This window comes from Meriones unguiculatus (genome assembly GCF_030254825.1).
Source record: "Meriones unguiculatus strain TT.TT164.6M chromosome Y unlocalized genomic scaffold, Bangor_MerUng_6.1 ChrY_unordered_Scaffold_23, whole genome shotgun sequence".
Classification (NCBI taxonomy): domain Eukaryota; kingdom Metazoa; phylum Chordata; class Mammalia; order Rodentia; family Muridae; genus Meriones; species Meriones unguiculatus.
The window spans coordinates 10,175,605-10,188,772 of NW_026843709.1; positions in this window are offsets into that span (position 1 = coordinate 10,175,605).

Sequence of the window (13,168 nt, forward strand, 5' to 3'; positions counted from 1 at the left end):
TCATGACACCATTGTGATGACATAATACTACTGAGTTGTCATAATAAAATTATAATGTCTTAATAACGTGATGTCTTCATATCCGTGTAATGTCATAATAGCATATTGAGGTCATAACCCCATTGTGATATCATAATAACATTGTGATGTCATCATAGCCTTGTGATTTGTCATAACATTGTTGATATAATGTTCTTTCGAAATGTATACATCTTACCCTTGTTCATTCAAATGCTGATTTATACTCCCCACTCTCTGGTTTCTATTGGGATATTGCATTGTTTTACTTATTCTATGCATCCTTTCTCAAATTTGTGTAAACAGGCCAGAATTACTTTAAATTAGCCACAATGTTGAGTGAATGGAGGATTCAGATGGCAGGAAATGAGAGGGAGGAGAGATGGCAAGGGAGCAGAGCTTGTAGAGAAGAGTGGGAGGAGGGACCTTGGAACAGCATGGAGGGAATGAACCAGACCTAAGACTTCACAAAAAGCAAGTATAAAGGGTAAAATCTAAATGTTAGGAAACTATGAGGGCTTGAAGGTTTAGGAGGGAGTAAATATTATCCAGCATGTGTTCTAAGTTAATTCAATAAGCCCAGTCTCTCTGTGGTGAATTGGTTATATAACTATTTAGTATTAACAGCAAGCATTAATAAAAGATAAACCAATAGTAAATATTAATAATCACCTACAACATAATACCATTATGAAGCCAGTATACTATTGTTATGTCATAACACAATTGTGTTGTCATGTAATTGTGAAGATATAACATTGTGATGTCATAATAACATTGTGATGTCATTTTAGCATTGTGATATCATTGTGAATTCATAAAAGCATTGTGATAATGTAATAATATTTTGAGGTCTTAATGCCACTGTGAAGTGAAAATGCTACTGTGATGTCATACCACAATGAATTCTAATAGCACTGTGATGTCATGATTTTGATATAACAAAATGTGATGACATGATAGCATTGTTGTCATAAGTGCATTGTTATATTATTATAGTGATGTTATAATTTCACTGTTATATCATACCATTTGAGGTCATAACACCAATGTAATATCATAATAGCATTGTGATGTAATAATTCCATTGTGATGTCATAATATCAATGTGATGTTATAATAGCATATTGAGATCATAACCCCATTGAGATGTCATACTAGCATTGTGAGGTCATGATAGCATTGTGACATCATAACATTGTGATGTCAAAATTCTATTTTGCTGTCATTCCAGGCAATTTTATTACTGACCTCTTAAAAGAAATATGTGGCAATATTCCTGAACTAAGTCTTGGACAGGAACCATCATTGCTGGGTAGTGTGTTATCAGCGGCCCAGATTGTGGTATGTAAGGCTGATCATGCTTTCTCTGCAGCAAGCTATGTCCCACTCAGTGGTCTTTGATCAACCCTCCTCCTGGTCCTGGGGTTTACAGTCACACCTGGGCCTTCAACAGAGAAATGGGTCCACAATATGTGCCTATGAAACAAAAGCAGCTGTGTTTCCTTTAGTGGTGCTCCAGACAAACCCTCTAAATGTAGTGTTATTGCCAACACTGTATGTTCAGCAGAATATTTTCTCCATTTTTATAGTCATTGCATAAGTTGTCAACATATAATTTTACTGATTATGTGGGAATATCATAAAATATACACTACACTCCTATTCAATTGCTCCCAGTTTCAAATTCACAGCCACGTGTCACACTAATTTTTTGTTGTTGTTGTTTAAAATACACCAATTCATGTGTATTATTGTTCATCTATTCATTGGAATATGGTCAGAATCTCAGTCCAAGTCCCTTGAAGAAAACAGAGTTCATCCTTGCTGTACCTTGCAACCACCTCCAAGAAGAAATCATCACTTCTTAAGAGGTCTATACTTCATCCCCTTGATGACAGCTTTTCTTTCGATTTATTTATTATAACTTGTTCACTATGTATCACCTGTGCTGCCCCCTCACTCTTCTCTTTCCAGACCCATCCAACCTCCTCCTTCTAACACTTTACCCTCTCTCTAGTTTCCTGATCGGGAAGTTCTTCCTCCCCCTTCTATCTGACACTAACTTATCAGGTCTCACCAGGCCTGGCTGCATCATTTAACTCTACAGCCTGATTCTCAGGGCATTGTTTTCCTTGTGTCCTCAATTCCCTCTACTTATGACATTCTTCCTACCTCCTCTCCTGCAGGCTTCTCAGGGCTCTGAGGGGAGGGAGAATTTCAGAGGGAAATTCCATTTAGAGCTTGGTGTTTTAAGGTCTCTCTCTGCACAATATTGGACTGTGGGTATGGAATCCCATCTCTGTGGATCCAAGAATATGGCACTGATCTATCAGTTGAGGGGAAAGAGCAGTATATTTAAATAACATAAGCCTGGGTTGCTTGAAAATTTCTGTATGATACCCTGGGCAAACAATTAAATTCCCCTCTTGAAACACTTGTTTGATCACAATAAATGGCCTATTGGAAATTTATCCCCCACAATTAGGAGACATCCTAATAAGTGAATAAATACCATATTTGCCTTTCTGCATTTTAGGGACTTCACACAGGATGTTTTTTTTTTTTTTTTTGTTTCATCAATTTCCCTGAAAATATCATGATGTCTTTTTCTTAACTGAATGATGCTTCTTTATGTAAATATTCCACATTTTCCCCAAAGGAGATTGTTAATCCTGTCTTTATACCTTTGAAGTTGCTGGAACTTTAATCATTGTATTGAATGAAAAACTATCTTGATCACTATGTTCTTTTAGCCTTGAAGTCCCTCCATGTTCTTCCACTTCCTTATGTTTTAAATTGCAATGTCCTCCAAAATCATCTATTTACATGTTAGGTCCCCAGTAAGCAAATGTCAGGAAAGGGTTATAAAGTATGGGCTTATTAGATAATACAATTCCTATTGGAGTTATGTTATAGGAGGGTGTTCATTGAGATTGATATGACAATGAAAGTAACCAGAGAGAATAGAGATTCAGTCTCTCAGTATCTATCACTTTTATCTTTGTTTCTGTTGGTCTCAGTCTGTACTTCTCTGAATCTGTCTCTCTAGCTCTTTCTATCTCTATGTACATCTCTCTGCCTACTGCTTGTGGTATGAAAAGCTCTCAGTTCTGCTGAAGGGCTATCACAAGATGATTATTACTGATGTGACATCTTGGATGTTCTCTGTAAAAATAAAGCAAGGACCCAATTAAATGCTTTTTGTTCAAAGATTTGTCTTGGTCAGGGAGCATTTCTTAGTAAGTAATTCACTGACTGGGGATATATCTGTGCATTTAAAAAATAATAATGGAATCTGTGATAATGTGAAAGTCAGATGTACAGGACAAATGAATTTATTAATCACAAGTGACACTTTTCCTGAATTAAGAGTCTTGGACACAGGAACTGTCATCTCTGAGATGTGTGCTTTTAGCTGCCCAGTTCAAGGCATGTAAGACTGCTCACACTTTTTCTCAAGCAGGCTGTCATTTTGGCCCTTATAATAACTGTTTATGAAATTCTTTTTTTTCCATAATTTTATTTTTCTCATTAGTTACATTTTGTTAATTCTGTATCGCAGCTGTATCCCTCATTCCCTCCCTAATCCCACCCTCCCTCCCTCATCTCCTCCCTGCCCCTTTCCAAGTCCACTAATAGGGGAGGACCTCCTTCCCTTTCATATGACTCCCTTTTGTCAGGTATTTTCAGGACTGGCTGCAAAGTCCTCCTCTGTGGCCTAACAGTATTGCTCCTCCCTTGGGAGGTGGGGAGGTCAAAGAGCTAGTCATTGAGTTCCTGTTAGAAATAGTCCTTGTTCCCCTTACTATGGGAAACCAATTGATTACTGAGCTATCACGGGTCACATGAAATTCTTACTAGCTTTCAACTGTTTCATGACATCATTCTGCCTGTCAGACAAACAGCAACTAGAGAATATTGAGATTTCCATGAAGGTGAGTAAACTATATTTCCTCAGTATCCAGTATCTCTTTTGCACTCATGTCATTTCCTTGTGAAACCCAACAAGCCTTTATCTCTTTCCTTTATCCAGATCTCAAACCTTATCTCCTCTTTACCTCTGTGACAATGTCAGGTAAGAAATGAAAATTTAATCTTTAATTAATTGTACAGATTTCTAAGTAGGGAAGCTTCAAAGTGATGTGGGGTTAGGGAATGTACGGAAAGACAAGGTGGTCTCCTCCTGTGGTCTTGGATCTGAAATATCATAGGTTCTGACTTTGAACTGAGAAAGTTACTGGTGCACTCACTAAATGTACCTTCACATTCTTATTGATATAATAGGCTGGAAGGTTCTATGGTTTCCTGGTGTAGTGAGTCTTTGAAAGCAGGGAAACAAGAAGGAAACCAGACAATTCCTGGGACTGGTTTGGATGACACAGAAAAAAATCATTCAGTGTAAAATGAAAACTTAGGGGCAAAAAAGTATTTGAAAGCTGATGCTGTTCCACAGTAATGTTGCCAACCATCTATGAGCAGGGTTAGCTTGATTGATCTTCCTAGGCAGCTGTGTCCTAATCTTGAGTGAGTGAGGAAACCTCCTTATCCTGAAGTTTCTCATTTTATCCAGGCCTTCAGCACTGAGAAATGGTTCCGTGTTATGTGCTTAGGATACAAGAGGTGCAGTGTTTCCTGCTGTGGTCCTCCACAAAAACGCTCTAAAAGTACTGTTAGTGTCAGGACAGCTTGTTCAGAGGTGCTACCAAGCTCATGGCCCCTGAGGTATTTGGGTAATTACTAGTTCATTGCTAGGAATCTCTGTTACATAATGAGTTCCTGGAATCATGCCTTATACAGTCAAACCCTGCCCTCCTAAAACAGAATCTTTTCTCCATGTTAAAAGTCATTGTAAAAGTTATCAACATATTATTTTTACTGCTTATGTGGGAATTTCATATAATATATATTACATTCCTTTTCCATTGCTCTCAGTTTCAAATTCCTACCCATATGTCACTTTAAAATTCATTTTTCCTTTGAAATACATCAATTGAAGCATGTGTTGTTCATATACACATTGGAACATGGTCAGAGTCTCGGTGCTAAGTCCCTTAAAGAAAAATGAGTTCATCCTTGCCATACCCTGACAATATCCCCAAGAACAAGCCATCATTCCTGAAGAGCTCTGTACTTCATCATATTGATCACAGTTTCTTTTATGTATTTATTTATTACATAGTGGTCACTTTGTTTCCCTTGTGCTGTCCCATTCCTCTTCTCCTTTCATTCCCACCCACCCTCCTTTTTCTACCCCTATGCAATTTCTAAAATCCCCCTGTTAGTTGAAGTCCTCGTCCCTCTTCTAACAGACCCTAACTTATCAGGTCTCATCAAGGCTAGCTGCATTCATTATCTGTCTCTACAACCTGATTCTCAGGGTTTTGTTCTCCTTGTGACCTCAATTCTTTCTACTTATGACACTCTTCTTGTCTCCTCTCCTGCAGACTTCCCAGAGCTCTGAGGGGAGGGAGAATTTCATAGTGAAATCCTATTTAGAACTGGGTGTTTTAAGATCTCTCTCTGCATCATATTGGACTGTGGGTGTTTTTGGTATAATCTTTTGAAATGTACACACCATACCCTTGTTCATTCAAATGTTGAATTCTCCTCCCACACGGTCTCTGGTTTCAAGCTGGATATTGCATATTGATACTTATTCTAAGCACCTTGTCTCAACTGTATGTGTAAACAGGCCAAAATAAAGCAACTAGCCACAATTTTGTGCAAAGGGATGAGCCAGAGAACAGGAAAGAGGGGAGTAGACAGAGGGAAGGAAATGAGTATGGGGGGGAAGGGACAAGATGAGAGCTAGCAGAGAGAGCTGGAGGAAAGGACTTGGAATGACCACATGGAGGGATGGAGTGGACCTAAAAGTATAATGTGGTGAAACTAAATGTTAGGAAACTCTGAGGCCTTGGACTTTTAGGATAGAGTGACTATTGCTCAGCATTTTGTTCTTGGTTAACTATATAAATCCAGTATCTGTGTGATGATTTGGGTGTACAGCTGTTTAGGATTAACATCAGCATTACTAAAATATAATAATTAGTAAATATTAATCATCATCTACAACAAATGGCACCCAACTAATCTAAGTATCCACACCCCTGAAATCATACTATTTCTTAATTTGGTGGGGGAATAAGCTCCCAGTGATAAAACCTAAAAACAACCAGGTCAATTACTGTATCTTTAAGAGAGACTCTTAAACCAATCCAGGAGCAAAAGACAGCCTCCTGTGTGCAGACCTGAGACTTAACAAAACTGGCTGTTGTTGCAGTTTAACTAAGGGGTAAACAAGCATGTCTCCTTCATACTGTGGCTGGCTCAACTGACTGAGCTCCACAGCCATGGCAGGAAAGAAATTAACTGGAGGCAGACAACCTTCTAGTCAGAGTTTGGCCTAAACGGCATCTAAAATAAAATTAAATAATTGCCATGGAAGGGGTTATTTTAATCCCTTTTGGCTTCATTTGGCTGTCATAGTAATGGAGCTATTTGGAATATGTTTAATGGTATTAGTTCTTCTCCATGCCTTCTCCAAGAAAGTAGAAGGAGAAAATGGAGAATAAAGAGCAAGGTTTGGAATACTGAGTTACAAACCAGAAAAAGGGCACTCATTTTAGGAATTAAATTAATAACAGCTAAAATTCAAAGCTCTCTGGCTGAATATATTTGTCAGCTCTTTCTAGTAAGGATCCTCCAATTTAATGAAACATCACCTAAAATAATTAACTGGGCTTTGTTTGTAACAGCATAAATTGGCACAATAGAACCCAAACTTTAAATTTTCTCATCTCTTTGTTTGATTTTCATTTAAAGGCTTTGAGTTACACTGATACATATTTGAAAAAAAAGTATATACATATACTTTATATACATATATATACATATATATGTTCATATATATACATGTATATGTATATATACATATGTATATGTTTATTTGTATATACATATTTACATATGTTCATATATATATATGAACAAGTTAGTGAAGGCATATGCCTTTCTTTCCAACACAAAGTAAAAATAAACAGGCATGTATCAAGCAAATTTACATAATAAAAGCCAGGATATTAACTCCTGCTGTTTAACCACTTACAGAGATAGTCTAAGACTCAAATGGTAAACTTAAAGTTACAATGTAAATTGTTCTTTTCTTAATAATAGATATTATATCCTTACTGGCCTAAAGGCTGGATTCCCATCATTTTTAAGTTTATGTAAAGAGAGATGTCATCACAGTGCTCTGAAAACTGCCTTATGCTTTAAAACGTGTGACATTTTCACAGGAGAAAACATGTTGGTCATGCATATGTAAAAAAGAAACAAGAGGCTTAAAGATGGCAAAGTACATGTCAAACTTGTTTAGTCATAAAAACTCAAAAATTATATTCATATGTTTAAAAAACAAAACTGTCCATCCCATATCAAAAAGGAGGCAAGGCAAAGGTAGCCAAAACCAATGTAAAAACCAAGGTACAAAATGTTCAGGGATACACTTAAATGCTAATGCTAAGAGAGTTTATAAAAGTTCAGCTATAAAGACATAACTGCCCATCCTGTCTAAAAAAGGGGCAAGCCAAAAAAACAGCCACTATCAATGTAAATCCCAGGTAGAAGATGCCTAGGGTATTTTTAAATGCTAAATATAAAAGGGAATTGAAATAACGTTTGGCTAAAAAGGCATAACTGCCCATTCTATAAAAAAGGGAGGGAATAGGACAAATAGCTACAACATATATAAATATCTGGGGCTAAACCTCTAAACAGGTACAAGATACCTATAGTATGTTTATATTCTAAATTAAAAAGGAGTTTATGTAAAGTTATTTAAAACATATGTTGCTCAAGGCAACCAGCTTTTCTCTCTAGTGGGAGGTTTCTCTAGGTAAATAGGTAGCAGCTTGGCTTAATACAACAGGCACACAAGAACCCAAATCTATCCAATCTTGTTTTGATTTCAAGATGAAAATGATTGTATTTTCAATAAAAAAAATGGTAATTTATATTGTTCTGATCCCTTTATATGGGAACAATTCTGAAACTGACTGAGACATGAAATATGTCTCCAGAATCCCAACAATACCTGGCCAATAATCCTTGGCTATAATATCCTCAAAATGTATTATGTTAATCTTTTATTTATTTATTTTTTCTCTTCAACATTTTCTTAATTTACTATTATTATTTTTATCAGTTACATTTTATTAACTCTGTATCCCAGCTGCGTCCCGATCCCTCATTCCCTCCCAGTCCCTCCCTCCCTCCCTCATCTCCACACTTCCCCTTTCCAAGTCCACTGATAGGGGCACCTCCTCCCCATTCATCTGATCCTGTTTTATCAGGTATCTTCATGACTGGCTGAAAGCCCTCCTCTGTGGCCTAACAGGACTGCTCCTGCCTTCGGGGGTGGGGAGACCAAAGAGCCAGTCATTGAGTTCCTGTTAGAAATAGTCCCTGTTCCCCTCACTTTGGGAAACCAATTGGTTACTGAGCTACCACAGGCTACATATGAGTGGAGGTTCTAGGTTATATCCATACATGGTCCTTGGTTGAATGTCAGTCTCAGAAAAAACCCTGTGCCCAGATATATTTGGTCCTTGTGGAGCTCCTATCCTTTCCCCATCAGACTAACTCCCCTTCTTTCTTATGAATCCCTGTACTCTGCCAAAGGTTTGGTCATGAGTCTTTGCTTTGAAAACACTGCTAGTTAGAGTCTTTCAGATGCGCTCAGTAGACTCCTGTCATACGTTCAATGAACATCCCATCTGTCTTTCTAAATGAGGATCGATCATCTTACCCCATGTCCGCTCAATTGATTATCTTTTTTAGGTGTATAGATTTCATTATGTTTATCATATCTTATAGGTCTATATAAGTGAGTATATCCCATGTTTGTCTTCCTCCTTCTGGGATATTTCACTCAGAATGATCTTTTCTCGATCCCACCATTTGCCTGCAAATGTCATGATTTCCTCCTTTTTGATTGCTGAGTAGTATTCCATTGTGTAAAAATACCACAATTTCTGTACCCATTCCTCCGTTGATGGACATCTGGGTTGTTTCCAGGTTCTGGCTATTACAAAAAAAAAAGCTGCTATAAACATGGTTGAGCAAGTATCCCTTTTGTGTACTTGAACGAACTTTGGGTATATACCTAGCAGTGGTATAGCTGGGTCTTGAGGAAGCAGTATTCCTAATTGTCTTAGAAAGTGTCAGATAGCTTTCCAGAGTGGTTGTACCAGTTTACATCCCCACCAGCAGTGGAGGAGGGTACCCCTTTCTCCACAACCTCTCCAGCATGCGTTATCGTTTGAGTTTTTCATCTTGGCCATTCTGATGGGTGTAGGGTGATATCTCAGGGTCGTTTTGATTTGCATTTCCCTGATGGCTAATGAGGATGAGCATTTCTTTAAGTGTTTTTCTGCAATTCGATATTCCTCTGTCGAAAATTCTCTGTTTAGCTCTGTTCGCCATTTTTTAATTGGATTACTTGGTTTGCTGCTTTTCAGCTTCTTTAGTTCTTTGTATATAGTGGATATTAGTCCTCTGTAAGATAAACGGTTAGTGAAGATTCTTTCCCAATCTCTAGGCCGTCGTTTTGTTCTGATGACAGTCTCCTTTGCTTTACAGAAACTTTTCAGTTTCATGAGGTCCCATTTATTGATTGTTACTCTTAGAGCCTGTGCTGTTGGTGTTCTGTTCAGGAAGTTGTCTCCTGTGCCAATGAGTTCTAGGCTCTTCCCCACTTTTGTTTTCCAATTGATTTAGGGTATCTGGTTTTATGTTGAGGTCCTTGATCCACTTTGACTTTAGTTTTGTGCAGGGTGATAAATATGGATCTATTTTCATTTTTCTGCATGTAGACATCCAGTTGGTCCAGCACCATTTGTTGAAGATGCTGTCTTTTTTCATTGAATGGATTTGGCTTCTTTGTCAAATATCGAGTATTCATAGGTATGTGGATTTATTTCTGGGTCTTCTATGCGGTTCCATTCATCCTCCTTTCTGTTTCTATGCCAGTACCATGCAGTTTTTATTACTGTTTCCCTGTAGTACAGCTTGAGATCAGGGATGGTGATACCTCCAGATGATCTGTTGTTGTATTGGAACGTTTTGGAGATTCTGGGTTTTTTGTTTCTCCATATAAAGCTGAGAATCTTTTTTTCAGGGTCTGTAAAGAATTGAGTTGGTATTTTCATGGGAATTGCATTGAATCTGTAGATTGCTTTTGGCAAGATGGCCATTTTCACAATGTTAATCCTACCAATCCATGAGCACGGGAGATCTTTCCATCTTCTGATATCTTCTTCGATTTCTTTCTTCAGATTTGAAGTTTTTCTCAAACAGGTCTTTCACTTGCTTGGTTAGAGTCACACCAAGGTACTTTATGTTATTAGTGGCTATTTTGAAGGGTGTTGTTTCCCTAATTTCTTTCTCAGCCTTTTTGTCTTTGGTACATAGGAGGGCTTCTAATTTTTTTGATTTGATTTTGTATCCTGCCACTTTGCTGAAGGTGTTTATCAGCTGAAGGAGTTCTCTGGTTGAATTTTTGGGTCCCTCATGTATACTATCATATCATCTGCAAATAGTGACACTTTGACCTCTTCCTTTCCAATTAGTATCCCCTTAATCTCCTTTAGTTATTGCTCTGGCTAGGACTTTAAGTACTATGTTGAAAAGATATGGGGACAATGGACAGCCTTGTCTTGTCCCTGATTTCAGTGGGATTGATTTAAGTTTCTCTCCATTGAGTTTGATGTTAGCTATAGGCTTGCTGTATATTGCCTTTACTATCTTTAGGTATGTGCCTTGTATCCCTGTTTTCTCCAAGACTTTAAACATGAATGGGTGTTGGACTTTGTCAAATGCTTTTTCAGCATCTGAGCAGATGATCATGTGGTTTTTCTCCTTCAGTTTGTTTATGTAGTGGATTACATTGATGGATTTTTGTATGTTGAACCACCCTTGCATGCCTGGGATGAAGCCTACTTGGTCATGGTGGATGATATGGTTGATGTGTTCTTGGATTCGGTTTGCAAGTATTTTATTGAGTATTTTTGTGTCAATGTTCATAAGAGAGATAGGCCTGAAGTTCTCTTTTTTTGTTGGGTCTTTGTGTGGTTTAGGTATTAAGGTGAGTGTGGCTTCATAGAATGAGTTTGTTAGTGTTCCTTCTGTTTCTATTTTGTGGAATAACTTGAGGAGAATTGGAGTTAGCACTTCTTTGAAGGTCTTGTAGATTTCTGTGCTGAAGCCATCTGATCCAGGGCTTTTTTTGGAGGGGAGACTGTTAATGACTGCTTCAATTTCCTTGGGAGATATAGGGCTATTCAGTATTTCTACCTGATCTTGACTTAGTTTTGGTAGATGGAATCTTTCAAGAAAATTATCCATTTCATTTAGATTCTCAAAGTTTGTGGCATATAGGCTTTTGTAGTATGACCTAATAATTGTTCGGATTTCCTCAGTGTCTGTGGTTATGTCCCCATTTTCATTTCTGATTTTGCTGATCTGGATAGTTTCTCTCTGCTTTTTAGTTAGTTTGGCTACGGGTTTGTCTATCTTGTTGATTTTCTCAAAGAACCAGCTTTTTGTTTCATTGATTCTTTGGATAGTTTTATTTGTTTCTAGTTGATTGATTTCAGCCCTTAGTTTGATTATTTCCAGCCATCTGCTCCTCTTGGGTGTATCTGCTTCTTTTTTTTTTTCTAGGGTTTTCAGTTGGTCCATTAAGTTGTTTGTATGTGATGTTACAAATTTCTTCTTGCAGGCACTTAGTTTTATAAATTTTCCTCTGAGCACTGCTTTCAATGTGTCCCATGAATTTGGGTATGTTGTGCATTCCTTTTCATTGAATTCTAGGAAGTCTTTAATTTCTTTCTTTATTTCTTTCTTAACCCAACTGTCATTGAGTAGGAAGTTGTTCAGTTTCCATGTGCATGTCAGCTTTTTGTTGTTTCTGTTGTTGTTGATGTCTAGCTTTAGTCCATGGTGGTCAGATAGTATACAAAGGATTATTTCAATCCTTTTGTATCTGTTGAGGCTTGCTTTGTGACCCACTATATGGTCTATTTATATGGAAAAGGTTCCGTGTGGTGCTGAAAAGAAGGTGTGCTCTTTTGAGTTTGGGTGAAACAATATGTAAACCTCTATTAGGTCCATTTGATTTAGGGATTCTGTGAGTGCTTTTATTTCCCTATTTGGTGTCTGTCTAGTTGATCTGTTCCTTGGTGAGAGTGGAGTGTTGAAGTCTCCCACTATTAAGGTATTAGGATCAATGTATGATTTAAGCTTTAATAATGTTTCATTTACGAATGTCGGTGCTCTTGTATTTGGGGCATAGATATTCAAGATTGTGATGTCTCTTGGTGGATTTTTCCTTTGATGAGAATATAGTGGCCCTCCTTATCTTTTTTTTTTGATTAACTTGGGTTGAAAGTCTATTTTATTAGATATTAGGATGGCTACTCCAGCTTGTTTTCTGGAACCATTTGCTTGAAAAACAGTTTTCCAGCCCTTTACTCTGAGGTAGTGTTTATCTTTGTTGCATAGGTGTGTTTCTTGGATGCAACAGAATGTTGGATCCTGTTTCCTTAACCATTCTGTTAGCCTGTGTCTTTTTATTGGTGAGTTAAGTCCGTTGATATTGATAGATAATAGTGACCAATGCATGTTAGTTCCTTTTGTAATGGAGTCGGTGATCTAACCCTGTTTCATTGCTTGTTTTCTTTTCATTTTTGTTGGGATCTTATCTGTATGCCCTGTTTTCTTGGGTGAATTTGTTTTCGTTGGATTGGAGTTTTCCTTCTAGTATCTTCTGTAGGGTTGGTTTGCTGTGTAGATATTGTGTAAATTTAGTTTTGTCATAGAATATTTTGTTTTCTCCATCTATGTTGATTGAAAGCTTTGCTGGGTATAGTAATCTGGGTTGACATTAGTGATCTCTTAGAGTCTCCATGATACTTGCCCAGGCCCTTCTGGCTTTCATAGTTTCTGATGAGAAGTCAGGTGTGATTCTGATAGGTTTACCTTCATATGTTACTTGGGCTTTTTCCCTTACTGCTTTTAATATCTTTTCTTTGTTCTGTAGATTTAGTGTTTTGACTATGATGTGACGTGATGTGTTTCTTTTCTGGTC